General features: G+C 42.4%; 1 protein-coding gene across 4 annotated transcripts in view; it reads left to right on the plus strand.

Moving 5' to 3' along the window:
* Nucleotides 1–695: 695 nt before the first annotated feature.
* The window catches only part of CCSER1 (coiled-coil serine rich protein 1), a 695,545-nt gene continuing 683,423 nt past the window's right edge, over nucleotides 696–12,817 (plus strand). For all 4 annotated transcript variants that reach the window (XM_054203343.1, XM_054203348.1, XM_054203347.1 and 1 more), the window contains exon 1: nucleotides 696–890. The gene's annotated coding sequence lies outside the window, so the exon portion shown is untranslated. The remainder of the gene's footprint in view (nucleotides 891–12,817) is intronic.

Genomic DNA, 12,817 nt, shown 5'->3' on the forward strand with positions numbered 1-12,817 from the left:
TTATTCCTCTGTTTTACCTTTCCCTTTCTCAGTTGAATAGGGAACTTAGTTTATTACATTTAAGTACCACGTAATTGACCTCTGCCCTGACCCAATATTCCAGGAGAATCATTCCTGCTGTTAGAAAGGCGCACACGAGGACCGCCTTTGGTGCGGAGGCTGCTGCTAAACGCCGCTTCCTCCCTCCCTTCCCAGGACGGGCAACGCGCCGGGATGCCGATGGAGCCACTGGAAAATAATGACAAAACACGCATCTGAGGAGAGGATGAGGAAGTGAAATCAGACGGCTCCGCCGCCCTACGGGAAAGGGGAGAAAAAAGGAATTAAATACAAATCCTCCAGCAGATGGTGAGTGCAAACGCACCGGAGCGGCACTCAGTCCCTCACGGGGACACTCGGACCTTCCCCCCCACCTACCCACCCGTGTTCGCTTCGCCGCCCCCGCCCTGGCGCTGAGCCCGGCGGGCCGTGGCCCCCCGTCCCCCGCCTCGCCGGGGGCAGCGCCGGCAGGTGGCAAGGCGGCGGGGGGACAGGGACACGCGTGCACACAGGCGGCCCACGCCGCGCGCAGGGACACGCTCACCACCACAGAGGCGGCGGGGCCGCCCCGCACCGGCACAGGCGCGGAAGCGCCGCCCCGGCCCGCCTCCGCCTCCCGCCCTCCCCACACGCCGCCAATCCGCCCGCCGCGCACACACACACACGCACCCGGCCGCAACATGACGGACTGACCCACCGGGGTGCCGCCGCTCCGGACGGATTATTCACCCCGCAACGGGGCGGAGAGGGGGACGCGGGAAACCACCCACCCACGCAGCGCGGGGCCGGGAGGGTCGCTAGCCCCCGCCGGCGGACGGCGAGCGCCCCGGGCGCTGGAGGAGCCCGGGCAGGTAACGCGTCTCCCCGGGCGGTACCGGGGTACTGCGGGGGAGAGCAGCCGGCACAGGCCGCGGGGCGCCGCCGGCGTGCGGGTGCCGCGGGGGTGGGGGGTGGTGGCGGTGGGGGCCGCCTCGCTTCCCGCCACCCAGGTGCTGAGGTGATGCGGGCGGCCCCTCCGCCTTGCCTGGCCTCGCCTTCCCCGCCGGCGGGGCGGCGGCTCCCGGCCGCCCTGCGCCGACCCGCGGCGCGGCGGTGGCAGCGGCGGAGGATCGGGGCTGCCGGTGCCGCAGCTCCGCGCTGATCCCCGGTAACGGCGGAGATTAGCGAGGGCGGCCGGGGAGCGGGTGGCGGGGAGGGGGACGACGACACCGGCTTTGTGGTGGGGCGGGCAGGGGCTCGGTGCCCGCAGGTGTCACCCGGTGGCCAGGCCGGGGCTGGGGCAGCGGCAGCGGGGCCGCGGGGCTGGAGGGGGAGGCCCGGGGCGGTGCGGGGCCCGCCGGGCCCGGCCTGCGGTGGGGCACGGCGTGGGGAGCCGGTGCCGCGGCGGCTGCGCCCCGCTCCGGGGGTCAGCTCCGGCCTTGCTGCTGCAGGTGAAGAAGATCAGATCCTTTTTTTTGTCTGTTTTTGGCATTTCTTCTTTATTTTCTTCCCCTGCCCCTGTGTTTTTCAAGCGATCTGCTGTTACCTGTGGGGATGACAGGGAGAGAGAGGGGGTTTCAGCCGCGGGAATGGGTAGGGCCGGGGCACTGGTGGTGGTGTGTGGCCTTTGCCGTGGGCTTGGATTTGGAGGCGGGAGCTGGAGGATGCTGCCTGTGTTGTTTAAAAACGCAAGGCACGCTTTCAAGGTGAAGCAGATGGTGATGGTTGTGCTCACTGTGGAAGAGGTTTGTGGAAATCCCGTGTTTTTTCTAGATAGTTTTGGTGTTGCTTCTCCGGCCTGAAAGAGGGTAGTGTTCACTTTTGGCAAGGAAAAGAAAGTTGGGGCGAGTTGTCTTGTAAAGGGACAGGGTAGTTCTGCTTTTCCACAGAGAAGGGAACACCCCACAGCTTTATGTCTCTGTCTTGCCTTTGAGATTGACAGCACTAAGTGTCTTGGCATAAAGAGAAACTGCAGTACACTTTGTTTTCTTATTGTGCACGTTTTATAGTTGAATGAAACTAGAAGGGAGACTCAGAATCCCCTCTTATCCTTTTCTGTGCCAGATGTGTTTTTCTATCTAGCATATATTGCACTTGAAGTGCTAAACTCTCCAGGGGCATGGAGGTGGGGATGTGAGGCAAGGTCTACTAGTTACTTCAAACAATTCTCTTTGCTCATACTTAAGAAGGAGAGAAAGGAACATGTTGTAAAAGCAGCTAAGGAATATATAGAAGTGAAATATTAATGAACTGGAAAAGCTTAGATAGTAAAGACATCGCACCTAATCATTCAAGGAGGCTTCTTGTCCTCTTTACAACTCCTCATTGTATGTGTCTCTGTAGTATAACTGCAGTTGATGTAAAGGACAGCAATATTTGTATTTGTGTAGCTAAAAGCAGTAATAGTACATAAAAAAATTTTTGCGTTGGGGATCATCTCTGCAGTGGCTTGATTTAGCCATGATTTCTGAGGACAGAGAATTGTTGCAGAAACAGTAAAAAATATTCCAAGAATGTTTTCTCAGAAATGGAAATGGGAAGGGCTGACTCAGTCCTGGAATAACCCAGAGGAAGAACTAGCCTTAGAAAGGCCCCTTAGAGATACGATGATGAGACTTTTCACCCTGAAGCTGTTATTCATTTCTAGCATCCCAAACGGAGCTCATACCCTAAACAGGCAGCACTGTTTCAGGAGAAAGGTAGTACGTGGCTGCACAGGGTCTGTTGGAAGTGTGTCATACAAACGGGATACTTTCTGCAAATTGGGGTTCCTTTACCCCCTGGAGTCTGGAGTGCTGTGGTCCCTGTGGTTTGAAGAACTTCCCCAGTTTGTCTTGGAGGGATACTGAGTGCTCTCAGGTGGTTTTGTGGGGGAATTTAGTTCAGTGGGAAGGTCGTCTGTCAGCCCACACGGTGAAGTCCTGTATCCCTAGCTGTAGCTCCTGGCAGGGCTTTTTGGAATAGCTGGTACATGTTGGCCTGAGCAAGGCCTGCCTTCTGGAGAGCTTGATACAGGCCTGAGTAGCAGGATAGACACAGGGAGCTGTACCAGGAGGAGGACCTGGAACAGTATGTAGGGTACGTACCTACCCTACAAGAGATAGCGTTTGGTATTTAAGTCTGTTAGTCACAGAAGATGCTGAAAAAGCATCTTGTATCCTCAGGTCTAAGCATATGGTTGTGTGAGAACATGATCTCTCATGCTGCGTAAGCTGTATGTGTGTGGTTGAACTTCTCCTTCCCGATGCAAGCCTAATGCCTCATATAAGCCTTTGTAGTTGATAGCTGGACGGTGAACAATTTAAAATAAACTTGGTAATGTTTTTGTTTGCTAGATGGAGTGTTTTATAAATTGCAAGAGAAATGTAGAAATGTTGCTCCATCTAGACAAAATCCTACTCTTCCATGAAGGTTCATGGAAGATGCTATGGCTTTGTTGGATTAGCCTGGAGTAGTTGGGAGGTCAGAATTGCATAAGTCAATGTATGGTTTTTATGCGTTGTTGGGAATTATGCAGATACAAGTCACTGAGAAAAGTATTTTGCCAAAATAAGCTTAATGGTAGATTTGGAAAAACAAAAATCTGCACATTCTGAAGACATGACATTTTCATGGAGTTTAGGTTCCTGGATTGTTTTCATTGTACTTCTGGAGGTGTCCTAATATAAAGAGGCTGTGCATTTATCAGGGGTTATGGACCTTTGAGGCAAGGTAACAAATGAAACCTTTACAGTTGTTTTTCTGAGGTCGATTAATACAAGTAAAGCATGAGGTGAAACAGCATTTGTTTGTCAGTGAAAGTATTACTGGAAAAGATACCTTATAGGCGCTTTAAGTCAAATCAATAAGCAGTGCGTGCTTTATTTTTGGAATAACTACCAGCTTGTTAGGGGAAAGAACTGAACTATATTCTCTATCTTGCAGAAGTTACTGCTTGTTACGAGATTCAGGGCCTCAGGTCTTCCCCTTGTGAGTAGTTCTGCTGCAATTGGAGGGGCTCTTCATGGGGAGGAGGGGGAAATGAAATATGTACGTAAATAATGGCAAGTAGGGGCTGGGTTTGTTTCCTGAGAAATAACTATGCAGCTTCATCAGGTTTTTTCTCATTACTGCATTTATTTGGTTGGTTTTCTGCAATGACAGTAAACTGGGTTACCTTGATAAAGTAAATACACTTTTGTATTAGACTTTAGCTATTGAATGTGCTGGCTGTGTGAGATGGCATGTAAAATACAGAAATTGTAAGCAGTTAAAATGTGTAGCGTGGTTTGTGCTTGTGACGTTTCATGTGTATTCCTATGCTTCAGCAAGGGCCTTTAACTTTGAGATTATGGAAGGTGCTGCCATATATTTTACATGCAACTATATTAAACCTGTGTAGCTGTTCACTAGTTAAACATGTGGCTACTTGTACTTGCTGCTTTTTGACTTGTTCTCACTGCATGGCAGAGCGTATTGCTTAGATAACGTAAACTCACACGTTCTGTGACTGAAGGCTGTAGTATCATTTCTTCATTGTATGGCAACAAAATGTTAATGTTTCTTACAAAGCCTACTGCTTTTACCTGAAATGTGATCTGTCCTGTACAGCATAGTTGTTTTATAATAAAATACAATGATAGTGTAAGGGAAAAGAAACTACATGCAGGCAGTAAGTAAAAGCAGAAAAGTCCTGGATTTGGAAAAATAAAAAAATTTTTAAAAAGTGTATTTTAGTCTGTTGCATGCGTTTTGTAATTCTGCATGAAAACTTAAGAAAGAAAAACCCAAACACCAAAACCCCAAATACACTGTTGAAGTGTAATACAAGATCTGAATGATGACGGTTTTGTATCTAAATGTTTGAAGTTGACTATAGATGGTACTATTTTTTTGCCCTTGTTATTGCTGTGAAAGGCCCTGTGGGTTTTAAGGTATGAATGTGTAATTATTTTCCTCGTAGATGGGGAAATTGAAGCAGTGATTGTGTTGAAGTCACATAGTTGTTTTGTCATAGAGACAGACCGTTGAACTGGAATATGCATCCCAAGTCCCACAGTCTTATCTTAATGACTTAACTGTGTTACTGCAGTTTTCTTTGATAATTTGTAATAGATGTGGAAACTTCCTACAGATCCAGTTGCAGAATTTGGGTGTAAAGTTATGCAGCATTTTTTCTCTAAAGACTAATTACTAGCGGATTATTTTTTTCAGCCTAGGAGAAAAAGCTTTTCCTGGATTTAGTTTTATTGTTAAGTATGAGAGAAAGCAGTTCAGCGCTCCTAGAATGTAATGACACTTTTACATTATTTAAGGAAATGCCACTTAATTTTTTATAATGCTCTAGCATATCAGGAATTTGAGATTCAGCTCAGTCATTAATGCTTCTGAGGGTCACAGCTGTCTTCCAGTGTGAAGAACCAGTTGTGACAGACTTGTAGGAAACTTTAAAAAAATGTTCTTTGCCTATGCATTTTGATTAGTGTAAATCATTGCTTCTGAAAATATATTGGTTCTAGTGCATTTCTAGCTCTGGCTTTCTTCTCTGTGTTTGCTTCTTTCACTCTTATTTTTGGGCCTCTTTCTCTGCTTCTTCTTTGATGTGCCATCTTGATGTGATCTCTTAAAATGTTTTAATGTGAAAATAGCAGCTCTCAAGTGATTTACTGATTTTTGTATAGTACAGGGAGATTCTGATCTGGTGAGAGTGCAGAAGTATTCAACAGGTTCCTCATCTGTATGTTGCTTGTGATAGAGTCTGAACCTTGTCATTTGAAGCAGAACCTGTGAAGCAATGACACCTGTGAAAATGTCATTGTTCCAATGATGTTAACCTGTCATTGTTAGCCATGCCAGCAAAATCTCAGACCCAGAGAAAGATGGAATCACCCAGTACAGCCAAAATGTGGTAGGAGGGCTGTGCTAAGCTGCTAATGGCAGCTTCTCCCCCCTCTGCCAGTAACTAAATACACCAGCATTTTTGCGCTTTGTTCTGCGTACTAGGTAGTAGCTCCAAATTCTTCAGTGTCTTCTAGCTATATTTAGTGCCGTGACTACACTGGGGGTATATTTCTGAACAGTCCCAACTCGTTTATTCATTTGTTTAAAGTGTTCTGTATTCACTTTTTACTATTATGACTGGTGAGAAGAGAGGAAGAGAAGACTGAAGTTTTGCTATCGATTCTTGGAGAAGTTTTTGGCCATTTAGGCCAGTGGCAGAGGTACTGGTAGTACTGGTGGTACTGGTTTGAGTGGAAGCCTTAGTGACTGTTTTAATAGGTTTTACAACTTTAAAATATGCAGGGTGGATTCTTGATGACCAGCTGAACATATTGTGGAAATAGAGTAACAGTCCTACCAAAAAACAAGATTGCCTTTCATTTTCTTTATTAATTGTCACTATGCTTACTACTTTAGTCTGTGCAAGAAAAATAGTGTTTATTTTGCTGTTAACACGGAAGCTTTAAATAAGAACTTAATCTATATATTGAAAGGATGAAAGTGCTAACAAGCTAACTTCATTTGCAGTATTCGTAAATATTAATGAACTGCTTTGGTAATAAAATTCTTCCAATGATATATTAATATATCTTTTTTTCTTATTGCTGAAGGGAGGTGACTGGTGGAAAATAGTGATAGGGAAAAGGATATGGCTTTCCCCATACTTATTTAAAGTAAAGTGATGCTGCAAGTTGATGTACATTCTCTCAGACTCACAGACCTCTCAAATACCTTGAGAGCAGATCATGCCTTCAGCTGTGAGTGCAAGGTATCAACTGTGCTTAAAATGAGAAAGTTGCTCTAGATAATAAAATACCAATACATATTACATTTTTAATATTTCTTGATATTTAAAACAAGTACTGTTGGGATACACAGCGCCTGTAGCAAATAGCATTTGCAGATTGATATCGTGTAATGCAAACATTAGTTTCGATATGCATACAGAAGTGCAAACGTTGTGGTGTAGTTTCTTGTTGCATGACCACTTGGCTATTTGGAAAAAAAACATGTAGTATGTGAAAGCACACCTGTATGTCTTCCAGAGGCACTCTGCAAAGGCAATCTAATTGCTCCATGTACCTTCCTTCTGTTAGAGGTTAATGAGCCGCGAGGCATCCTGGGGTGGGAGAACCGTGTGGGTATCTTTTATTCTTTTTTGGCTTTGCCGTTTCCCAATGTAAAAGTAGGTGTGGTATAAAGAATGTGGTGTGCAAAGGTGACAGCAGGCTCTCCCCTCACTGTGAGCAGCAAAATAATGTGGTTATGTTTTGTGTGAATTCTCTAGTGTTTTGTAGCTATAGTTAGTGCAGTGATTATACTGTGGGAAGAAGACTCAAGCATCTTAATTTGTTAGTGTTTTGAACCCATTTTTTAAAGTAGCAGGGATAAGCTCTAAGAAATGTTGGCTCTGTTAAGCCAGTGGCAAAACTCTGCTACTGATTTTAATGAGGCCTTGATTATAACCTTAAATAATACTTTTAGTGTCTGGTAGTGTGCTTTGTACAGCATTTATTTTTGTCAAGGACTGAATTTCAAAAGTTACTGTGCATGTACTTTTTTTGGATGGTTTTTTGTTACATCACTGAATTCTTAGTACCTCTAAAAATTAGGTTACTAAAATTTTTCTTACATTGAGTTGAGAGTCTAGAAGAATAGGAATTTCAGAACAGTCAAGCTACTACAGACACAATTAGTCTAAGTTCAGTGTGTGTGAAAATAAACTCTTCTGTACCTATAGGCACGTATTCTATAGTAAGGGTAATTATGCAAGGGCACAATACCAGGTGGGAAACAAGGCATTTAGAGTCTTTCCAAAGTCCATCTGGAGCAGAGATTAAAAAGACCAGGGATGTTAAAACGATTGTCTGGATTTAAATATTTAGAAGTTGATGAGTAATGGGAAAGTAGAAGGAAAAATAAAAGATCTAGGAAAACTATATTTCAAAATAAAATTGAGAAGAGAGTTGCAGAAAACACGGATATGGGATAGATGAGAGGAAATAAAAGGAATAGAGAGAAATTAGATTGCCAGCTCTTAAGAGTTGACACCACGAATGGTTTCTTCTTATCTGCTACTCTTTATTTTATAGCTGGTAAACTCTGGGGCATCTGCTGAGGTGGGGGAAGAAAAAGATGTAGAGGAGAGTTGGTGGGAAATGAAAGAAAAATCAGCTGTTATGTTCTGTCAGCTCTGTGCCTTTGTTCTACTCTGCCACAAAAAGGCTGTTAGAAGAAATTCGGGGATTAGTCACATTAGTCACAAGGTAATCTCTGTCCTCCCTAAGCCCTCATCTTAACATCCTGATCTTGGCCAAATATGTTTTTGGTGGCTGACTGTCTGTGGCAGGGTCTGAGCAAATTTCACACCGGTTTTCAGTACTTGCTCACGGCCTTTAATAAGGGAGTAACATACAATTGTCTGTTAATGATACGTTTTGTTATAGATTAAACTTTTAACAGGCAGAAATCAGAGCCAGGAGCTACAAGACTGTTTTATACTGTCAAATCTGCAGCTCTGCTACACTTGAGTGTATTTTTAATGTACAGAAAAGTTAGCTTGAACTTTTTTCATTTAGTGTTTGATGTGAGTTAAGAGCATTCAAACAGCCACCTTATGTGGTATAGCTAAAGGTCTAATTATTTGATTATGCATCTGATCTTTGTCAAGAGATGCATATCATTTATACCTAGAATAGTTTCAAAATAAGAGTGTTAACAGATGAAGAAGACTAGGGCATTAATAAGACTTGAATGAAGTTTTTAGCGAACCCATCCTGTGAGTTGCTTGCAGGGATACATAATATTCCCTAGACACCGTAGGGATCAATTTTCTGGGGTAAATACTGCATACATACATATATAATACAAATATTCTTTGTGAAAGTCAGCAGGTAAGCTTTGGTGCTTTCATTTGCAAGCTTTGCTCTGTTCTAGATGTGAAATCGTGAATGGCTAAAAAAAAAGGGATTTGTTTCATGTGCTTGCTCTAGTACAATAAAATCCAAAAGTAAATGCACAGCTTTTAAAATCTACTCTCGGATCTCTAAATACTTAATAACCAGGGTGGGGAAGAGGTGGGGAGAAAATAACAAAACAAAAAACTACTGCTCATCCTAGTTTTAAGGATTTTAATATGTCGTGGACAAGATGTTTCTGAAAAATGTATATTAGTAATACATTAGTTATTTGTAGCCTTAGTTTAAGGCGGCTCGGATGATGCTATTCATTGAAGAAGGTAAGCAAGAATTACTATTGAAAAAGGGTGTGAGAATTTGAGAGTTTCTCTCTATTTTCTCATGCTATCATTTGAATTTAATTGGGATCCCGCAGCGGAGCTATTTTACTGTGATTCTATATGGTTTAAAAATGGTCAAGGGAAGAAAAGTATGTATAAAGGAAGCAATTCTCTACTCACATTAATGATTCTTTTTTCCTTACAGTTTGCATTGCCCAGGACAATGTGTGTGACTTCCAAAATGCTGTGAACACCAGAGAAATCATAAAACACTTACACAGCACTATCTCTTTATGCAGCATTTTCTAAATATAGACTAAGTTCTTGTCATAAAGAGTTTGTACAGTTAAAATAACACAAGACTTGACATGACACAGAACAGCTTGAGAGAGGCATGAGAGCTATTGGTGAGGAACTGTGAGGAACTGAACAACTGTTTCAAATCAAGGATTTTGAAAGGACAGTGAAGATGGCCCACCCCTGCCAATTAAAAAAAAAAAAAAACAGATACAGGGGTTTGGACTCGTCTTGTTGCCCAGGTTTTTGTTACTAGTTTTTAGAAACCACTATTTCTTTCTAAATTAGATAGTAAAACCAGTTACTATATCAAATCCGTGGAGATTTTTTTGGGAATAAATAATGAAGGAATTAAAAGCTGTTTACAAATGTGTGCTTATGGGTCTAGAGCCTCAGCTAGTGCTATAATCTTGCTTCCTTCAGTGGAGCCAAATGCACCTATTGCTTGTAGCTCCTATTTGGCCTCGTATTTGTCAGGCTGAGCAGTGACTGCTGATGGCCAAGTGAAAGAAGGATGATGGAGTAGGCAGGCAATGCAATAGTTTTTGAACTACAGTGCCTTTAGCACCTCTCCCTTGGCATGTTGTTGGTTCTCCTCCGTTCCTCTTGAAACTGGTTTTCTGTCCTGGAAGTCACAAAGGAAGCTTGCAAACCTTTGGTAAATGCTGTTGCTCAGAGGATAGGTGAAAACACAGTAGGGTGAAAATAGCTTATCCTGATTTCCTATGGAAACAATACTTGCTATCCTACTGATGTATTGTTTTTATATTAATCTGCACTAGATATTTTGGAAGTTGTTCGTTGCTTTCAGCAATATTTGTCAAAAGAATGGAAGTCTTAAAACTTAATTAAAATTGTAATAAGTTTTGAGAAATTGGAGGGTGTAGAGAAAGGGACTTATAAATTCTCTGACTGAGAGAAAAGCTGCCTGGTGAGCTCATTCTATGATCAGTATCAAAGAGTCAACCCAGGAGAGGAGTCTTGTATGTGTCATGGCTGCTGGGAGCTTCTTAGACATTTAAATGAACTAACCACAACATGCAAATCTGTAGGTAACTAGGCCTTGTTAGATCTGGTGCTCATAATGATATGTGAGAAAAAAGCCTGAGGGGTTTTCTTAAGTTTTTTGTTTGTTTTTTTTTTTTTTTGCTTGGTTGTGGGGTGTGGTTTTTTTTCTTGTTCTGTGTTTTTTTTTTTTTTTTTTTTGAATGCTCTTCCTCTCTCCCCCTGGGTTATTTTTATATCACCTTTTCCAAAAGTGTAAGGTGGAGAACTCATTCAGGGCATTGGACTGACGCCTACCTGATGAGAATTGATTTTGTTGGTTTTTTTTTTTAAAGCCCATATGCTATATCTGTTTACCCACTTAAAGATTTGTTTTTGGTTTTAATACTTACCTACCTGAAGTCCTCAAGTTAACATGGTGCAGGTATGGAGCTTTTGTTAAACTCAGCTTTTGACTGAAAAGGTAACAGGTATTTAATTGTGTTTATAAGTCAGTCGGGTTTGCTGGATGTCAGCGAAAACAATCAGCAGAAGCAAAGGTGGCCAGACTTGACTTTTTTGTTGTGTGGTGTCAGAAAAGGCTGGGGAAAGCCCAAACAAACCCTGCTGTCAAGAAGGTGGAGATTAATTGGTTTTGCTTTGAACTAATGCACTGAAGTGCTTGAAAGAACAGAAGACATGCCAACATAGTGAATTACATATTGGGCTGGCCACAGTGTAAGTGAAGGAAAGATCCCAGTTACAGATAGCCAGCCAAAGATGGGAAACTAGTAAACAATCCTCTGTTGCCATTCAGCGTCTCTCTGGTTTAAGAAGGTGTGTTAAAAGTAGAGAAGTAGGAGAAAACTTCAGATGCAGGCATCTGTTTTTCTGTGCAATAGCAAATTGCTTACCAATTAGCAGTGAATACAAAATCCAAATGTTTGCATTCAAATAGTGTGCAATCCTACCAAAGTGTTTTAAGTGGTTTGTTGCTCTAGTAGAAAATGAGCTTAGAAATAAAGCAAAGGGAGTCTTTGTGTCAAGAGAAGCTTAACAGACGTATGGAACAGTAAGTTTTGGTACTTCAGTCTTTATGCTAAGATTTAGAAAGCGTATTACATTTCTGAACTGTAGCTGATCGCAGTTTATGGTGGAGAACATACAAAATAAATATTGAGGAGAGTACTGAAAAATAATGATGCGGTGTGAGTGTTTGGCACGGTAACAACAGCAAAAACCTCCTCATGTGGTTAGTTATTTCAGAAAACTGTTTGGGCAGGGCACTATAGTGATTATTCAAGAGCATGTTTATATGTAAAATGAACTTGGTTTGCTCTGTCAGACAGGTGTGCATTGCCTGTAAAACCATTTGCTGAACTTGTGTGCAGAAAATGCACCTGTTTATTGCAATGAAAATTTCATCTGAGATAAACTGGTAGGCAGGGCACAGCAAAGTGACTCAAGGGTGAAGCATCCCTGTTAAGCCGGGATTCTTGCTTTGGCGCTGTGATAGTTTTGCCTCGTTCATGTTAGTTGCGCTGCGGTCAGCGTTGGTTGCACTTCAGTTGTGCTCTGGTTGCTGTATATGTGTATTAGGCAGACCTTTTCTATTTTATCAATTATGAATGATTGTTATTCAGGGAAGTTGTTTCACTGGCTACTTTATTATCATGAATACTGCAGACCTATAATACTTAAGGGTTTACCAGGGAGATTTAATGAAGCTATGACAATAGAAACAATTACAAAGGTGGTGGAAAGAATCCTTGAATGTATTATTTTTATTTCCCTGGAGTTAATCTTCACACATCAAAGTAAATTAACCAGAATGTGCTGCTTAGATGTCTTCTGGATTCCCAAGTCAAAAGCTATTATGAACAAATGTAATTATCTTTATTCCCTGTCCTACAATCCTTACTCAAAGTATGCTCCTAGTGAAGTCAATAAACTGAATAAAGTAATATTCTACATACATTGTTGTATTAAGGGAATGGCTCCAATCACTGTGATATGTATAGGTGAAATTATTTCAGGAGATAACTTTGCCATGAGATTTTTTTTTTCCCCCTCTGTTAATTAGATTATTGCCATTATTTAATCAATGCATGAAAAATGCACAGGTGTTTTTCCTGTAATGAGTGCTAGGTCATAGCCTATCATATCATTCTGGGAAGATTTTTATAAAGGGTGCAATGTTTTGTCGTGAATCTAGTTTTCAAAATCAATTGAAGACCCACGGAGACACGTGCTGTGCTAGAATGGAGTGTTTGCATGCCTCGTTTTGTCGATTTAATGCCC

This window comes from Rissa tridactyla, chromosome 5 (assembly GCF_028500815.1).
Source record: "Rissa tridactyla isolate bRisTri1 chromosome 5, bRisTri1.patW.cur.20221130, whole genome shotgun sequence".
Lineage (NCBI taxonomy): Eukaryota > Metazoa > Chordata > Aves > Charadriiformes > Laridae > Rissa > Rissa tridactyla.